The sequence below is a fragment of the Phyllobates terribilis genome, unplaced genomic scaffold (genome assembly GCF_046119375.1).
Source record: "Phyllobates terribilis strain yellow unplaced genomic scaffold, ASM4611937v1 Scaffold_114__1_contigs__length_5359813, whole genome shotgun sequence".
NCBI lineage: Eukaryota > Metazoa > Chordata > Amphibia > Anura > Dendrobatidae > Phyllobates > Phyllobates terribilis.
Genome location: NW_027362874.1, coordinates 4,727,430 through 4,748,286, shown reverse-complemented (window position 1 = coordinate 4,748,286; position 20,857 = coordinate 4,727,430).

Sequence of the window (20,857 nt, the reverse complement as noted above, 5' to 3'; positions counted from 1 at the left end):
CCATCACTCTTCCAAGAAGCATTAAAACCATCTTGTTTAGTTACTGTGACCTCCACGTCTATTCCACGGTGCCTTAAAACCTTCTGGTTAAACCACTGTGAACTCCACAGCTCTTCCAAGGGGCATTGATATTGTCTTTTTATTCCACTGTAACCTCCACCACTCTTCCAATGGGCATTGATATTGTCTTTTTATTTTACTGCTACCTCCACCACTCTTCCAAGGGGCATTAATATTGACTTTTTATTCCACTGCGACCTCCACCACTCTTAGAAGGGTCATTGATATTGTCTTTTTATTCCACTGTAACCTCCACCACTCTTCCAAGGTGCATTGATATTGTCTTTTTATTCCACTGCGACCTCCACCTCTCTTCCAAGGGGCATTAAAACCATCTTGTTAAGCTACTGTGACCTCCATGTCTCTTCCACGAGGCATTGATATTGTCTTTTTATTCCACTGCGACCTCCACATCTCTTCCAAGGGGAATTGATATTGTCTTTTTATTCCACTGCGATCTCCACCATTCTTCCAAGGGGCATTAAAACGGTCTTGTTAAGCTACAGTGACCTCCACATCTCTTCCACGGGGCATTGATATTGTCTTTAAATTCCACTGTAACCTCCACCACTCAACCAAGGGGCATTGATATTGTATTTTTATTCCACTGCGACCTCCACCACTCTTCCAAAGGTCATTGATATTGTCTTTTTAATCCACTGCGACCTCCACCACTCTTACAAAGAGCATTAAAACCATCTTGTTAAGCTACTGTGACCTCCACGTCTCTTCCACGGAGCATTGATATTGTCTTTTTACTCCACTGTAACCTACAGTACTCTTTCAAGGGGCATTGCTACTTTCTTTTTATTCCACTACGACTTCCACCACTCTCCCAAGGTGCATTAAAAACGTCTTGTTTAGCTACTGTAACGTCCATGTCTATTCCACCGGGCATTCACATTGTCTTTTTATTCCACTGTATCCTCCACCACTCTTCCAAGGGGTATTGATAATGTCTTTTTTTTCCACGGTGACTTCCACCTCTCTTTTAAATGGCATTGATGTTGTCTTTTTAAGCCACTGCGACCTCCACCACTCTTCCAAGGGGCCTTAAAACAGTCTTGTTAATCTACTGTGACCTCCACGTGTCATCCGAGGGGCATTAAAACCGTCAATTTAAACCACTCTCAGCTTCACAGCTCTTGCAAGGGGCTTTGATATTGTTTTTTATTCACTGTAACCTCCACCACTCTTCTAAGGGGCATTGATATTGTCTTTTTAATCCACTGCGACCTCCACCACTCTTCCAATGGGCATTAAAATAGTCTTGTTATGCTACTGTGACCTCAACGTTCCTTCCACGGGGCATTGATAATGTCTTTTTATTCCATTGCGACCTCCACCACTCTTCCAAGGGGCATTAAAACCGTCTTGTTAAGCCACTTTGACCTCCAAGTCTCTTCCAAGGGGCATTAAAACCGTCTGGTTAAACCGCTCTGAGCTCCACAGCTCTTCCAAGGGGCATTGACAATGTCTTTTTATTCCATTGTAACCTTCTGCACTCTTCCAAGTGCATTGATATCGTCTTTTTTTCCTCTGCGACGTCCGAGACTCTTCCAAGGGGCATTAAAACCGTCTTGTTAAGCTACTGTGACCTTCAAGTTTCTTACACAGGGCATTGATATTGTCTTTTTATTCCACTGTAACCTCCACCACTCTTCCAAGGGGCATTGATATTGTCTTTTTATTCCACTGTAACCTCCACCAATCTTCCAAGGGGCATTGATATTGTCTTTTTATTCCACTGCGACCTCCACCACTCTTCTAAGGGGCATTGATATTGTCTTTTAAATCCACAATGATCTCCACCACTCTTCCAAGGAGCATTAAAACAGTCTTGTTAAGCTACTGCTACCTCCTCATCTCTTCCAAGGTGCAATAAAACCGTCTGGTTAAACACTCTGATCTCCACGGCTCTTACAAGAGGCATTGATATTGTCTTTTTTTTGACTGTAACATCCACCACTCTTCCAAGGGGCATTGATATTGTCTTTTTAATCAACTGCGACCTCCAACACTCTTCCAAGGGGCATTAAAACCGTCTTGTGAAGCTACTGTGACATCCACGTCCCTTCCACGGGGCATTGATATTGTTTTTTTATTCCACTGCGACCTCCACCACTCTACCAAGGGTCATTGATATTGTCTTTTTAATCCACTGCGACCTCCACCACTCTTCCAAGGGGCATTGATATTGTCTTTTTAATCCACTGTGACGTCCACGTCTCTTCCAAGGGGCATTAAAACCGTCAATTTAAACCACTCTGAACTCCACAGCTCTTCCAAGGAGCACTGGTATTGTCTTTTTATTCCACTCTAACCTCCACCACTCTTCCAAGGGGCATTGACATTGTCTATTTATTCCACTGCGACCTCCACCAATCTTCCAAGGGGCATTAAGACCATCTTGTTAAGCTACAGTAACCTCCACAACTCTTCTATGGGGCATTGATATTGTCTTTTTACTCCACTGTACCATCCACCACTCTTCCAAGGGGCATTGATTTGTTTTTTTTATTCCACTGCGACCTCTAACACCCTTCCAATGTGCATTGATATTGTCTTTTTAATCTACTGCGACTTCTACAACTCCTCCAATGGGCTTTAAAATAGTCTTGATAAGCTTCTTTGACCTCCACGTCTCTTCCAAGCGGCATTAAAATCGCATGGTTAAACCACTCTGAACTCCACAGCTCTTCCAAGAGGGGTTGATATTGTCTTTTTATTCAACTGTAACCTCCACGACTCTTCCAAGGGGCATTGATATTGTCTTTTTTTTCCACTGCGACCTCCACCACTCTTCCAAGGGGATTTGATAGTCTTTTTAATCCACTGCGACCTCCACCACTCTTCCAAGGTGCATTAAAACCGTCTTGTTATGCTACTGTGACCTCCACGTCCCTTCCAAGGGGCATCAAAACCGTCAATTTAAACCACTCTGAACTGCACAGCTCTTGCAAGAGGCATTGATATTGTCGTTTTATTCCAATGTAACCTCCACCACTCTTCCAAGGGGCATTGATTTTGTCTTTTTAATCCACTGCGAGCTCCATCACTCTTCCAAGAAGCATTAAAACCATCTTGTTTAGTTACTGTGACCTCCACGTCTATTCCACGGTGCCTTAAAACCTTCTGGTTAAACCACTGTGAACTCCACAGCTCTTCCAAGGGGCATTGATATTGTCTTTTTATTCCACTGTAACCTCCACCACTCTTCCAATGGGCATTGATATTGTCTTTTTATTTTACTGCTACCTCCACCACTCTTCCAAGGGGCATTAATATTGACTTTTTATTCCACTGCGACCTCCACCACTCTTAGAAGGGTCATTGATATTGTCTTTTTATTCCACTGTAACCTCCACCACTCTTCCAAGGTGCATTGATATTGTCTTTTTATTCCACTGCGACCTCCACCTCTCTTCCAAGGGGCATTAAAACCATCTTGTTAAGCTACTGTGACCTCCATGTCTCTTCCACGAGGCATTGATATTGTCTTTTTATTCCACTGCGACCTCCACATCTCTTCCAAGGGGAATTGATATTGTCTTTTTATTCCACTGCGATCTCCACCATTCTTCCAAGGGGCATTAAAACGGTCTTGTTAAGCTACAGTGACCTCCACATCTCTTCCACGGGGCATTGATATTGTCTTTAAATTCCACTGTAACCTCCACCACTCAACCAAGGGGCATTGATATTGTATTTTTATTCCACTGCGACCTCCACCACTCTTCCAAAGGTCATTGATATTGTCTTTTTAATCCACTGCGACCTCCACCACTCTTACAAAGAGCATTAAAACCATCTTGTTAAGCTACTGTGACCTCCACGTCTCTTCCACGGAGCATTGATATTGTCTTTTTACTCCACTGTAACCTACAGTACTCTTTCAAGGGGCATTGCTACTTTCTTTTTATTCCACTACGACTTCCACCACTCTCCCAAGGTGCATTAAAAACGTCTTGTTTAGCTACTGTAACGTCCATGTCTATTCCACCGGGCATTCACATTGTCTTTTTATTCCACTGTATCCTCCACCACTCTTCCAAGGGGTATTGATAATGTCTTTTTTTTCCACGGTGACTTCCACCTCTCTTTTAAATGGCATTGATGTTGTCTTTTTAAGCCACTGCGACCTCCACCACTCTTCCAAGGGGCCTTAAAACAGTCTTGTTAATCTACTGTGACCTCCACGTGTCATCCGAGGGGCATTAAAACCGTCAATTTAAACCACTCTCAGCTTCACAGCTCTTGCAAGGGGCTTTGATATTGTTTTTTATTCACTGTAACCTCCACCACTCTTCTAAGGGGCATTGATATTGTCTTTTTAATCCACTGCGACCTCCACCACTCTTCCAATGGGCATTAAAATAGTCTTGTTATGCTACTGTGACCTCAACGTTCCTTCCACGGGGCATTGATAATGTCTTTTTATTCCATTGCGACCTCCACCACTCTTCCAAGGGGCATTAAAACCGTCTTGTTAAGCCACTTTGACCTCCAAGTCTCTTCCAAGGGGCATTAAAACCGTCTGGTTAAACCGCTCTGAGCTCCACAGCTCTTCCAAGGGGCATTGACAATGTCTTTTTATTCCATTGTAACCTTCTGCACTCTTCCAAGTGCATTGATATCGTCTTTTTTTCCTCTGCGACGTCCGAGACTCTTCCAAGGGGCATTAAAACCGTCTTGTTAAGCTACTGTGACCTTCAAGTTTCTTACACAGGGCATTGATATTGTCTTTTTATTCCACTGTAACCTCCACCACTCTTCCAAGGGGCATTGATATTGTCTTTTTATTCCACTGTAACCTCCACCAATCTTCCAAGGGGCATTGATATTGTCTTTTTATTCCACTGCGACCTCCACCACTCTTCTAAGGGGCATTGATATTGTCTTTTAAATCCACAATGATCTCCACCACTCTTCCAAGGAGCATTAAAACAGTCTTGTTAAGCTACTGCTACCTCCTCATCTCTTCCAAGGTGCAATAAAACCGTCTGGTTAAACACTCTGATCTCCACGGCTCTTACAAGAGGCATTGATATTGTCTTTTTTTTGACTGTAACATCCACCACTCTTCCAAGGGGCATTGATATTGTCTTTTTAATCAACTGCGACCTCCAACACTCTTCCAAGGGGCATTAAAACCGTCTTGTGAAGCTACTGTGACATCCACGTCCCTTCCACGGGGCATTGATATTGTTTTTTTATTCCACTGCGACCTCCACCACTCTACCAAGGGTCATTGATATTGTCTTTTTAATCCACTGCGACCTCCACCACTCTTCCAAGGGGCATTGATATTGTCTTTTTAATCCACTGTGACGTCCACGTCTCTTCCAAGGGGCATTAAAACCGTCAATTTAAACCACTCTGAACTCCACAGCTCTTCCAAGGAGCACTGGTATTGTCTTTTTATTCCACTCTAACCTCCACCACTCTTCCAAGGGGCATTGACATTGTCTATTTATTCCACTGCGACCTCCACCAATCTTCCAAGGGGCATTAAGACCATCTTGTTAAGCTACAGTAACCTCCACAACTCTTCTATGGGGCATTGATATTGTCTTTTTACTCCACTGTACCATCCACCACTCTTCCAAGGGGCATTGATTTGTTTTTTTTATTCCACTGCGACCTCTAACACCCTTCCAATGTGCATTGATATTGTCTTTTTAATCTACTGCGACTTCTACAACTCCTCCAATGGGCTTTAAAATAGTCTTGATAAGCTTCTTTGACCTCCACGTCTCTTCCAAGCGGCATTAAAATCGCATGGTTAAACCACTCTGAACTCCACAGCTCTTCCAAGAGGGGTTGATATTGTCTTTTTATTCAACTGTAACCTCCACGACTCTTCCAAGGGGCATTGATATTGTCTTTTTTTTCCACTGCGACCTCCACCACTCTTCCAAGGGGATTTGATAGTCTTTTTAATCCACTGCGACCTCCACCACTCTTCCAAGGTGCATTAAAACCATCTTGTTATGCTACTGTGACCTCCACGTCCCTTCCAAGGGGCATCAAAACCGTCAATTTAAACCACTCTGAACTGCACAGCTCTTGCAAGAGGCATTGATATTGTCGTTTTATTCCAATGTAACCTCCACCACTCTTCCAAGGGGCATTGATTTTGTCTTTTTAATCCACTGCGAGCTCCATCACTCTTCCAAGAAGCATTAAAACCATCTTGTTTAGTTACTGTGACCTCCACGTCTATTCCACGGTGCCTTAAAACCTTCTGGTTAAACCACTGTGAACTCCACAGCTCTTCCAAGGGGCATTGATATTGTCTTTTTATTCCACTGTAACCTCCACCACTCTTCCAATGGGCATTGATATTGTCTTTTTATTTTACTGCTACCTCCACCACTCTTCCAAGGGGCATTAATATTGACTTTTTATTCCACTGTGACCTCCACCACTCTTAGAAGGGTCATTGATATTGTCTTTTTATTCCACTGTAACCTCCACCACTCTTCCAAGGTGCATTGATATTGTCTTTTTATTCCACTGCGACCTCCACCTCTCTTCCAAGGGGCATTAAAACCATCTTGTTAAGCTACTGTGACCTCCATGTCTCTTCCACGAGGCATTGATATTGTCTTTTTATTCCACTGCGACCTCCACATCTCTTCCAAGGGGAATTGATATTGTCTTTTTATTCCACTGCGATCTCCACCATTCTTCCAAGGGGCATTAAAACGGTCTTGTTAAGCTACAGTGACCTCCACATCTCTTCCACGGGGCATTGATATTGTCTTTAAATTCCACTGTAACCTCCACCACTCAACCAAGGGGCATTGATATTGTATTTTTATTCCACTGCGACCTCCACCACTCTTCCAAAGGTCATTGATATTGTCTTTTTAATCCACTGCGACCTCCACCACTCTTACAAAGAGCATTAAAACCATCTTGTTAAGCTACTGTGACCTCCACGTCTCTTCCACGGAGCATTGATATTGTCTTTTTACTCCACTGTAACCTACAGTACTCTTTCAAGGGGCATTGCTACTTTCTTTTTATTCCACTACGACTTCCACCACTCTCCCAAGGTGCATTAAAAACGTCTTGTTTAGCTACTGTAACGTCCATGTCTATTCCACCGGGCATTCACATTGTCTTTTTATTCCACTGTATCCTCCACCACTCTTCCAAGGGGTATTGATAATGTCTTTTTTTTCCACGGTGACTTCCACCTCTCTTTTAAATGGCATTGATGTTGTCTTTTTAAGCCACTGCGACCTCCACCACTCTTCCAAGGGGCCTTAAAACAGTCTTGTTAATCTACTGTGACCTCCACGTGTCATCCGAGGGGCATTAAAACCGTCAATTTAAACCACTCTCAGCTTCACAGCTCTTGCAAGGGGCTTTGATATTGTTTTTTATTCACTGTAACCTCCACCACTCTTCTAAGGGGCATTGATATTGTCTTTTTAATCCACTGCGACCTCCACCACTCTTCCAATGGGCTTTAAAATAGTCTTATTATGCTACTGTGACCTCAACGTTCCTTCCACGGGGCATTGATAATGTCTTTTTATTCCATTGCGACCTCCACCACTCTTCCAAGGGGCATTAAAACCGTCTGGTTAAACCGCTCTGAGCTCCACAGCTCTTCCAAGGGGCATTGACAATGTCTTTTTATTCCATTGTAACCTTCTGCACTCTTCCAAGTGCATTGATATTGTCTTTTTTTCCTCTGCGACGTCCGAGACTCTTCCAAGGGGCATTAAAACCGTCTTGTTAAGCTACTGTGACCTTCAAGTTTCTTACACAGGGCATTGATATTGTCTTTTTATACCACTGTAACCTCCACCACTCTTCCAAGGGGCATTGATATTGTCTTTTTATTCCACTGTAACCTCCACCAATCTTCCAAGGGGCATTGATATTGTCTTTTTATTCCACTGCGTCCTCCACCACTCTTCTAAGGGGCATTGATATTGTCTTTTAAATCCACAATGATCTCCACCACTCTTCCAAGGAGCATTAAAACAGTCTTGTTAAGCTACTGCTACCTCCTCATCTCTTCCAAGGGGCAATAAAACCGTCTGGTTAAACACTCTGATCTCCACGGCTCTTACAAGAGGCATTGATATTGTTTTTTTTTTGACTGTAACATCCACCACTCTTCCAAGGGGCATTGATATTGTCTTTTTAATCAACTGCGACCTCCAACACTCTTCCAAGGGGCATTAAAACCGTCTTGTGAAGCTACTGTGACATCCACGTCCCTTCCACGGGGCATTGATATTGTTTTTTTATTCCAATGCGACCTCCACCACTCTACCAAGGGTCATTGATATTGTCTTTTTAATCCACTGCGACCTCCACCACTCTTCCAAGGGGCATTGATATTGTCTTTTTAATCCACTGTGACCTCCACGTCTCTTCCAAGGGGCATTAAAACCGTCAATTTAAACCACTCTGAACTCCACAGCTCTTCCAAGGAGCACTGGTATTGTCTTTTTATTCCACTCTAACCTCCACCACTCTTCCAAGGGGCATTGACATTGTCTAATTATTACACTGCGACCTCCACCAATCTTCCAAGGGGCATTAAGACCATCTTGTTAAGCTACAGTAACCTCCACAACTCTTCTATGGGGCATTGATATTGTCTTTTTACTCCACTGTACCATCCACCACTCTTCCAAGGGGCATTGATTTGGTTTTTTTACTCCACTGCGACCTCTAACACCCTTCCAATGTGCATTGATATTGTCTTTTTAATCCACTGCGACTTCTACAACTCCTCAAATGGGCTTTAAAATAGTCTTGATAAGCCTCTGTGACCTCCACGTCTCTTCCAAGCGGCGTTAAAATCGCATGGTTAAACCACTCTGAACTCCACAGCTCTTCCAAGAGGGGTTGATATTGTCTTTTTATTCAACTGTAACCTCCACAACTCTTCCAAGGGGCATTGATATTGTCTTTTTTTCCACTGCGACCTCCACCACTCTTCCAAGGGGATTTGATAGTCTTTTTAATCCACTGCGACCTCCACCACTCTTCCAAGGTGCATTAAAACCGTCTTGTTATGCTACTGTGACCTCCACGTCCCTTCCAAGGGGCATTAAAACCGTCAATTTAAACCACTCTGAACTGCACAGCTCTTGCAAGAGGCATTGATATTGTCGTTTTATTCCAATGTAACCTCCACCACTCTTCCAAGGGGCATTGATTTTGTCTTTTTAATCCACTGCGAGCTCCATCACTCTTCCAAGAAGCATTAAAACCATCTTGTTTAGTTACGGTGACCTCCACGTCTATTCCACGGTGCCTTAAAACCTTCTGGTTAAACCACTGAGAACTCCACAGCTCTTCCTAGGGGCAGTGATATTGTCTTTTTATTTTACTGTGACCTCCACCACTCTTCCAAGGGGAATTAATATTGTCTTTTTATTCCACTGTAACCTCCACCACTCTTCCAAGGGGCATTAATATTGTCTTTTTATTCCACTGCGAACTCCACCAATCTTCCAAGGGTCATTGATATTGTCTTTTTTTTCCACTGTAACCTCCAACACTCTCCCAAGGGGCATTGATATTGTCTTTTTATTCCACTGCGACCTCCACCTCTCTTCCAAGGGGCATTAAAACCATCTTGTTAAGTTACTGTGACATCCACGTCTCTTTCACGGGGCATTGATATTGTCTTTTTATTCCACTGTAAACTCCACCACTCTTCCAATGGGCATTGATATTGTCTTTTTATTCCACTGCCACCTCCACCACTCTCCCAAGGGGCATTGATATTGTCTTTTTAATCCACTGCGACCTCCACCACTTTTCCAAGGGGTATTAAAAAAGTCTTTTTAAGCTACAGTGACCTCCACGTCACTTCCAATGGGCATTAAAACCGTCTGGTTTAACTACTCTGAACTCCACTGCTCTTCCAAGTGGCATTGATATTGTCTTTTTAATCCACTTTTACCTCCACCACTCTTCCAAGGGGCATTGATATTGTTTTTTTGTTCCACTGTGACCTCCACTACTCTTCCAAGGGGCATTGATATTGTCTTTTTATTCCACTGCAACCTCCACCACTCTTCTAAGGGGCATTTATATTGTCTTTTTAATCAACTGCGACCTCTACCACTCTTCCAAGGGCCATTAAAACCGTGTTGTTAAGCTACTTTGACCTCCACGTCAATTCCACGGGGCATTAAAACCGTCAATTTAAACTAGTCTGAACTTCACAGCTCTTGCAAGGGGCATTTATATTGTCTTTTTATTCCAATGTAAACTCCAGCACTCTTCCAAGTGGCAAAGATATTGTCTTTTTATTCCACTGCAACTTCCACCTCTCTTCCAAGGGGCATTGAAACCGTCTTGTTAAGGTACAGTGACCTCTACGTCTCTTTCACGGGGCATTGATATGGTCTTTTTATTCCACTGTAACCTCCACCACTCTTCCAAGGGGCATTGATATTGTCTTTTTATTCCACTGGGACCTTCACCACTCTTCCAAGTGGCATTGATATTGTCTTTTTAATCCACTGCGACCTACACCACTCTTCCAAGGTGCATTAAAACCGTATTGTTAAGCTACTGTGACCTCCACGGCTCTTCTAAGGTGCATTAAAACCGACAATTTAAACCAATCTGGACTCCACAGCTCTTGCAAGAGGCATTGATGTTGTCTTTTTATTCCACTGTATCCTCCACCACTCTTCCAAGGGGTATTGATATTGTCTTTTCATTTCACTGCGACTTCCACCTCTCTTCTAAGGAGCATTGTTATTGCCTTTTTAATCCACTGCGACCTCCACCACTCTTCCACGAGGCATTAAAACAGTCTTGCTAAGCTACTGTGACCTCCAAGTCTCTTCCACGAGGCACTGATATAGTCTTTTTATTCCACTGCGACTTCCACTTCTCTTCCAAGTGGAATTGATATTGTCTTTTTATTCGACTGCGACCTCCACCACTCTTCTAAGGTGTATTGATATTGTCCTTTTAATCCCCTGCAACCTCCACCACTCTTCCAAGGGGCATTAAAATCGTGTGGTTAAACCACTCTGAACTCCACAGCTATTCCAAGAAACATTGATATTGTCTTTTTATTCGACTGTAACCTCCACCCCTCTTCCAAGGGGCATTAAAACCGTCTTGTTAAGCTACTGTGACCTCCACGTCTCTTCCAAGGGGCATTAAAACCGTCAATTTAAACCACTCTGAACTCCACAGCTCTTGCAAGAGGCATTGATATTGTCTTTTTATTCCACTGTAACTTCCACCACTCTTCCAAGGGGCATTGATTTTGTCTTTTTAATCCACTGCGACCTCCATCACTCTTCCAAGAAGCATTAAAACCGTCTTGTTTAGCTACTGTGACCTCCACGTCTATTCCACGGTGCCTTAAAACCTTCTGGTTAAACCACTGTGAACTCCACAGCTCTTCCAAGGGGCAATGATATTGTCTTTTTATTCCACTGTAACCTCCACCACTCTTCCAAGGGGCATTGATATTGTCTTTTTATTTTACTGCTCCCTCCATCACTCTTCCAAGGGGCATTAATATTGACTTTTTATTCCACTGCGACCTCCACCACTCTTAGAAGGGTCATTGATATTGTCTTTTTATTCCACTGTAACCTTCACCACTCTTCCAAGGGGCATTGATATTGTCTTTTTATTCCACTGCGACCTCCACCTCTCTTCCAAGGGGCATTAAAACCATCTTGTTAAGCTACTGTGACATCCATGTCTCTTCCACGAGGCATTGATATTGTCATTTTATTCCACTGCGACCTCCACATCTCTTCCAAGGGGAATTGATATTGTCCTTTTATTCCACTGCGATCTCCACCATTCTTCCAAGTGGCATTAAAACGGTCTTGTTACGCTACAGTGACCTCCACATCTCTTCCACGGGGCATTGATATTGTCTTTAAATTCCACTGTAACCTCCACCACTCAACCAAGGGGCATTGATATTGTATTTTTATTCCACTGCGACCTCCACCACTCTTCCAAAGGTCATTGATATTGTCTTTTTAATCCACTGCGACCTCCACCACTCTTACAAAGAGCATTAAAACCATCTTGTTAAGCTACTGTGACCTCCACGTCTCTTCCACGGAGCATTGATATTGTCTTTTTACTCCACTGTAACCTACAGTACTCTTTCAAGGGGCATTGCTACTGTCTTTTTATTCCACTACGACTTCCACCACTCTCCCAAGGTGCATTAAAAACGTCTTGTTTAGCTACTGTAACGTCCATGTCTATTCCACCGGGCATTCATATTGTCTTTTTATTCCACTGTATCCTCCACCACTCTTCCAAGGGGTATTGATATTGTCTTTTTTTTCCACGGTGACTTCCACCTCTCTTTTAAAGGGCATTGATGTTGTCTTTTTAAGCCACTGCGACCTCCACCACTCTTCCAAGGGGCCTTAAAACAGTCTTGTTAATCTACTGTGACCTCCACGTCTCATCCGAGGGGCATTAAAACCGTCAATTTAAACCACTCTCAGCTTCACAGCTCTTGCAAGGGGCTTTGATATTGTTTTTTATTCACTGTAACCTCCACCACTCTTCTAAGGGGCATTGATATTGTCTTTTTAATCCACTGCGACCTCCACCACTCTTCCAATGGGCATTAAAATAGTCTTGTTATGCTACTGTGACCTCAGAGTTCCTTCCACGGGGCATTGATAATGTCTTTTTGTTCCATTGCGACCTCCACCACTCTTCCAAGGGGCATTAAAACCGTCTTGTTAAGCCACTTTGACCTCCAAGTCACTTCCAAAGGGCATTAAAACCGTCTGGTTAAACCGCTCTGAGCTCCACAGCTCTTCCAAGGAGCATTGACAATGTTTTTTTATTCCATTGTAACCTTCTGCACTCTTCCAAGTGCATTGATATCGTCTTTTTTTCCTCTGCGACGTCCGAGACTCTTCCAAGGGGCATTAAAACCGTCTTGTTAAGCTACTGTGACCTTCAAGTTTCTTACACAGGGCATTGATATTGTCTTTTTATTCCACTGTAACCTCCACCACTCTTCCAAGGGGCATTGATATTGTCTTTTTATTCCACTGTAACCTCCACCAATCTTCCAAGGGGCATTGATATTGTCTTTTTATTCCACTGCGACCTCCACCACTCTTCTAAGGGGCATTGATATTGTCTTTTAAATCCACAATGATCTCCACCACTCTTCCAAGGAGCATTAAAACAGTCTTGTTAAGCTACTGCTACCTCCTCATCTCTTCCAAGGGGCAATAAAACCGTCTGGTTAAACACTCTCCACGGCTCTTACAAGAGGCATTGATATTGTCTTTTTTTTTACTGTAACATCTACCACTCTTCCAAGGGGCATTGATATTGTCTTTTTAATCAACTGCGACCTCCAACACTCTTCTAAGGGGCATTAAAACCGTCTTGTGAAGCTACTGTGACATCCACATCACTTCCACGGGGCATTGATATTGTTTTTTTTATTCCACTGCGACCTCCACCACTCTACCAAGGGTCATTGATATTGTCTTTTTAATCCACTGCGACCTCCACCACTCTTCCAAGGGGCATTGATATTGTCTTTTTTATCCACTGTGACCTCCACGTCTCTTCCAAGGGGCATTAAAACCGTCAATTTAAACCACTCTGAACTCCACAGCTCTTCCAAGGAGCACTGGTATTGTCTTTTTATTCCACTCTAACCTCCACCACTCTTCCAAGGGGCATTGACATTGTCTATTTATTCCACTGCGACCTCCACCAATCTTCCAAGGGGCATTAAGACCATCTTGTTAAGCTACAGTAACCTCCACAACTCTTCTATGGGGCATTGATATTGTCTTTTTACTCCACTGTACCATCCACCACTCTTCCAAGGGGCATTGATTTGGTTTTTTTATTCCACTGCGACCTCTAACACCCTTCCAATGTGCATTGATATTGTCTTTTTAATCCACTGCAACCTCCACCACTCTTCCAAGGGGCATTAAAGCCTTCTTGTTAAGCTTCTGTCACGTCCATGTCTATTCCACGAGGCATCAATATTCTCTTTTTATTCCACTGTAACCTCCACCACTCTTCCAAGTGGCATTGACATTGTCTATTTATTCCACTGCGACTTCCACCTCTCTTCTAAGGGGCATTGATATTGTCTTTTTAATCCACTGCGACCTCCACCACTCTTCCAAGGGGCATTAAAACTGTCTTGTTAAGCTACTGTGACCTCCACGTCCCTTCCACGGGGCATTGATATTGTCTTTTTATTCCATTGCGACCTCCACCACTCTTCCAAGGGGCATTGATATTGTCTTTTTAATCCACTGCAACCTCTACCACTCTTCCAAGGGGCATAAAAACCATCTTGTTAAGCTACTGTGACCTCCACGTCCCTTCCACGGGGCATTGATATTGTCTTTTTATTCCACTGCAACCTCCACCATCCTTCCAAGGGGCATTGATATTGTCTTTTTAATCCACTGTGAACTCCACCACTCTTCCAAGGGGCCTTAAAACCGTCTTGTTATGCTACTGTGACGTCGACTTCTCTTCCATGGGCCATTAAAACCATCTGGTTAAACCACTCTCAACTCCACAGCTCTTCCAAGGGGCTTTTGTATTGTCTTTTTATTCCACTCTAACCTCCACCACTCTTCCAAGGGGCATTGACATTGTCTTTTTATTCCACTGCGACCTCCACCACTCTTCCAAGGGGCATTAAAACCATACGGTTAAGCTACAGTGACCTCCACATCTCTTCCATGGGGCATTGATATTGTCTTTTTATTCCACTGTAACGTCCACCATTCTTCCAAGGGGCATTGATATTGTTTTTTTATTCCACTGCGACCTCCACCACTCTTCCAAGGGGCATTAAAACCGTCTTGTTAAGTTTCTGTGACCTCCACGTCTCTTCCAAGGAGCGTTAAAACCGTCTGGTTATAACACTCTGAACTCCACAACTCTTCCAAGGGGCATTAATATTGACTTTTTATTCCACTGCAACCTCCACCACTCTTAGAAGTGTCATTGATATTGTCTTTTTATTCCACTGTAACCTCCACCACTCTTCCAAGGGGCATTGATATTGTCTTTTTATTCCACTGCGACCTCCACCTCTCTTCCAAGGGGCATTAAAACCATCTTGTTAAGCTACTGTGACATCCATGTCTCTTCCACGAGGCATTGATATTGTCTTTTTATTCCACTGCGACCTCCACATCTCTTCCAAGGGGAATTGATATTGTCTTTTTATTCCACTGCGATCTCCACCATTCTTCCAAGTGGTATTAAAACGGTCTTGTTACGCTACAGTGACCTCCACATCTCTTCCACGGGGCATTGATATTGTCTTTAAATTCCACTGTAACCTCCACCACTCAACCAAGGGGCATTGATATTGTATTTTTATTCCACTGCGACCTCCACCACTCTTCCAAAGGTCATTGATATTGTCTTTTTAATCCACTGCGACCTCCACCACTCTTACAAAGAGCATTAAAACCATCTTGTTAAGCTACTGTGATCTCCACGTCTCTTCCACGGAGCATTGATATTGTCTTTTTACTCCACTGTAACCTACAGTACTCTTTCAAGGGGCATTGCTACTGTCTTTTTATTCCACTACGACTTCCACCACTCTCCCAAGGTGCATTAAAAACGTCTTGTTTAGCTACTGTAATGTCCATGTCTATTCCACCGGGCATTCATATTGTCTTTTTATTCCACTGTATCCTCCACCACTCTTCCAAGGGGTATTGATATTGTCTTTTTTTTCCACGGTGACTTCCACCTCTCTTTTAAAGGGCATTGATGTTGTCTTTTTAAGCCACTGCGACCTCCACCACTCTTCCAAGGGGCCTTAAAACAGTCTTGTTAATCTACTGTGACCTCCACGTCTCATCCGAGGGGCATTAAAACCGTCAATTTAAACCACTCTCAGCTTCACAGCTCTTACAAGGGGCTTTGATATTGTTTTTTATTCACTGTTACCTCCACCACTCTTCTAAGGGGCATTGATATTGTCTTTTTAATCCACTGCGACCTCCACCACTCTTCCAATGGGCATTAAAATAGTCTTGTTATGCTACTGTGACCTCAGAGTTCCTTCCACGGGGCATTGATAATGTCTTTTTATTCCATTGCGACCTCCACCACTCTTCCAAGGGGCATTAAAACCGTCTTGTTAAGCCACTTTGACCTCCAAGTCACTTCCAAGGGGCATTAAAACCGTCTGGTTAAACCGCTCTGAGCTCCACAGCTCTTCCAAGGGGCATTGACAATGTTTTTTTATTCCATTGTAACCTTCTGCACTCTTCCAAGTGCATTGATATCGTCTTTTTTTCCTCTGCGACGTCCGAGACTCTTCCAAGGGGCATTAAAACCGTCTTGTTAAGCTACTGTGACCTTCAAGTTTCTTACACAGGGCATTGATATTGTCTTTTTATTCCACTGTAACCTCCACCACTCTTCCAAGGGGCATTGATATTGTCTTTTTATTCCACTGTAACCTCCACCAATCTTCCAAGGGGCATTGATATTGTCTTTTTATTCCACTGCGACCTCCACCACTCTTCTAAGGGGCATTGATATTGTCTTTTAAATCCACAATGATCTCCACCACTCTTCCAAGGAGCATTAAAACAGTCTTGTTAAGCTACTGCTACCTCCTCATCTCTTCCAAGGGGCAATAAAACCGTCTGGTTAAACACTCTCCACGGCTCTTACAAGAGGCATTGATATTGTCTTTTTTTTTACTGTAACATCTACCACTCTTCCAAGGGGCATTGATATTGTCTTTTTAATCAACTGCGACCTCCAACACTCTTCCAAGGGGCATTAAAACCGTCTTGTGAAGCTACTGTGACATCCACATCACTTCCACGGGGCATTGATATTGTTTTTTTTATTCCACTGCGACCTCCACCACTCTACCAAGGGTCATTGATATTGTCTTTTTAATCCACTGCGACCTCCACCACTCTTCCAAGGGGCATTGATATTGTCTTTTTTATCCACTGTGACCTCCACGTCTCTTCCAAGGGGCATTAAAACCGTCAATTTAAACCACTCTGAACTCCACAGCTCTTCCAAGGAGCACTGGTATTGTCTTTTTATTCCACTCTAACCTCCACCACTCTTCCAAGGGGCATTGACATTGTCTATTTATTCCACTGCGACCTCCACCAATCTTCCAAGGGGCATTAAGACTATCTTGTTAAGCTACAGTAACCTCCACAACTCTTCTATGGGGCATTGATATTGTCTTTTTACTCCACTGTACCATCCACCACTCTTCCAAGGGGCATTGATTTGGTTTTTTTATTCCACTGCGACCTCTAACACCCTTCCAATGTGCATTGATATTGTCTTTTTAATCCACTGCAACCTCCACCACTCTTCCAAGGGGCATTAAAGCCTTCTTGTTAAGCTTCTGTCACGTCCATGTCTATTCCACGAGGCATTAATATTGTCTTTTTATTCCACTGTAACCTCCACCACTCTTCCAAGTGGCATTGACATTGTCTATTTATTCCACTGTGACTTCCACCTCTCTTCTAAGGGGCATTGATATTGTCTTTTTAATCCACTGCGACCTCCACCACTCTTCCAAGGGGCATTAAAACTGTCTTGTTAAGCTACTGTGACCTCCACGTCCCTTCCACGGGGCATTGATATTGTCTTTTTATTCCATTGCGACCTCCACCACTCTTCCAAGGGGCATTGATATTGTCTTTTTAATCCACTGCAACCTCTACCACTCTTCCAAGGGGCATAAAAACCATCTTGTTAAGCTACTGTGACCTCCACGTCCCTTCCACGGGGCATTGATATTGTCTTTTTATTCCACTGCGACCTCCACCATCCTTCCAAGGGGCATTGATATTGTCTTTTTAATCCACTGTGAACTCCACCACTCTTCCAAGGGGCCTTAAAACCGTCTTGTTATGCTACTGTGACGTCGACTTCTCTTCCAAGGGCCATTAAAACCATCTGGTTAAACCACTCTCAACTCCACAGCTCTTCCAAGTGGCTTTTGTATTGTCTTTTTATTCCACTCTAACCTCCACCACTCTTCCAAGGGGCATTGACATTGTCTTTTTATTCCACTGCGACCTCCACCACTCTTCCAAGGGGCATTAAAACCATATGGTTAAGCTACAGTGACCTCCACATCTCTTCCATGGGGCATTGATATTGTCTTTTTATTCCACTGTAACCTCCACCATTCTTCCAAGGGGCATTGATATTGTTTTTTTATTCCACTGCGACCTCCACCACTCTTCCAAGGGGCATTAAAACCGTCTTGTTAAGTTTCTGTGACCTCCACGTCTCTTCCAAGGAGCGTTAAAACCGTCTGGTTATAACAGTCTGAACTCCACAACTCTTCCAAGGGGCATTATTATTGTCTTTTTATTCCACTGTAACCTCCACCACTCTTCCAAGGGGCATTGATATTGTCTTTTTATTCCACTGCGACCTCCAACAGTCCTCCAAGAGGCATTAAAAGCGTCTTCTTAAGCTACTGTGACCTCCACATCTCTTCCACGGGGCATTGATATTGTTTTTTTATTCCACTGCAACCTCCACCTCTCTTCCAAGACCCATTGATATTGTCTTTTTTATCCACTGTGACCTCCACCACTCTTCCAAGGGGCATTAAAACCATCTTGTTAAGCTATTGTGACCTCCACATCTCTTCCACTGGGCATTGATATTGTCTTTTTATTTAACTGTAACCTCCACCACTGTTCCAATGGGCATTGATATTGTCTTTTTATTCCACTGTAACCTCCATCACTCTTCCAAGATGCATTAATATTGTCTTTTTATTCAACTGTAACCTCCACCACTCTTCCAAGGGGCATTGATATTGTCTTTTTATTCCACTGCGACCTCCACCACTCTTCCAAGGGGCATTCATATTGTCTTTTTAATCCACTGCGACCTCCACCACTCTTCCAAGGGGCATTAAAACCGTCTTGTTAAGCTACTGTCACCTCCACGTCCCTTCCAGGGGGCATTAAATCCGTCAATTTAAACCACTCTGAACTCCACAACTCTTGCAAGGGGCATTGATATTGTCTTTTTATTCCAATGTAACCTCCAGCACTCTTACAAGGGGCATTGATATTGTCTTTTTATTCCACTGCAACTACCACCTCTCTTCCAAGGGACATTAAAACCGTCTTGTTAAGCTACTTTGACCTCCAAGTCTCTTCCAAGGGGCATTAAAACCGTCTGGTTAAACCGCTCTGAGCTCCACAGCTCTTCCAAGGGGCATTGACAATGTCTTTTTATTCCATTGTAACTTACTGCACTCTTTCAAGTGCATTGATATCGTCTTTTTTTCCTCTGCGACGTCCGAGACTCTTCCAAGGGGCATTAAAACCGTCTTGTTAAGCTACTGTGACCTTCAAGTTTCTTACACAGGGCATTGATATTGTCTTTTTATTCCACTGTAACCTCCACCACTCTTCCAAGGGGCATTGATATTGTTTTTTTAATCCACTGTAACCTCCACCAATCTTCCAAGGGGCATTGATATTGTCTTTTTATTTCACTGTGACCTCCACCACTCTTCTAAGGGGCATTGATATTGTCTTTTAAATCCACAATGATCTCCACCACTCTTCCAAGGAGCATTAAAACAGTCTTGTTAAGCTACTGCTACCTCCTCATCTCTTCCAAGGGGCAATAAAACCGTCTGGTTAAACACTCTGATCTCCATGGCTCTTACAAGAGGCATTGATATTGTCTTTTTTTTGACTGTAACATCCACCACTCTTCCAAAAGGCATTGATATTGTCTTTTTAATCAACTGCGACCTCCAACACTCTTCCAAGGGGCATTAAAACCGTCTTGTGAAGCTACTGTGACATCCACGTCCCTTCCACGGGGCATTGATATTGTCTTTTTATTCCACTGCGACCTCCACCACTCTACCAAGGGTCATTGATATTGTCTTTTTAATCCACTGCGACCTCCACCACTCTTCCAAGGGGCATTGATATTGTCTTTTTAATCCACTGTGACCTCCACGTCTCTTCCAAGGGGCATTAAAACCGTCAATTTAAACCACTCTGAACTCCACAGCTCTTTCAAGGAGCACTGGTATTGTCTTTTTATTCCACTCTAACCTCCACCACTCTTCCAAGGGGCATTGACATTGTCTATTTATTCCACTGCGACCTACACCAATCTTCCAAGGGGCATTAAGACTATCTTGTTAAGCTACAGTAACCTCCACAACTCTTCTATGGGGCATTGATATTGTCTTTTTATTTCACTCTACCATCCACCACTCTTCCAAGGGGCATTGATTTGGTTTTTTTATTCCACTGCGACCTCTAACACCCTTCCAATGTGCATTGATATTGTCTTTTTAATCCACTGCAACCTCCACCACTCTTCCAAGGGGCATTAAAGCCGTTTTGTTAAGCTACTGTCACGTCCATGTCTATTCCACGAGGCATTGATATTGTCTTTTTATTCCACTGTAACCTCCACCACTCTTCCAAGTGGCATTGACATTGTCTATTTCTTCCACTGCGACTTCCACCTCTCTTCTAAGGGGCATTGATATTGTCTTTTTAATCCACTGCGACCTCCACCACTCTTCCAAGGGGCATTAAAACTGTCTTGTTAAGCTACTGTGACCTCCAGGTCCCTTCCACGGGGCATTGATATTGTCTTTTTATTTCATTGCGACCTCCACCACTCTTCCAAGGGGCATTGATATTGTCTTTTTAATCCACTGCAACCTCCACCACTCTTCCAAGGGGCATAAAAACCATCTTGTTAAGCTACTGTGACCTCC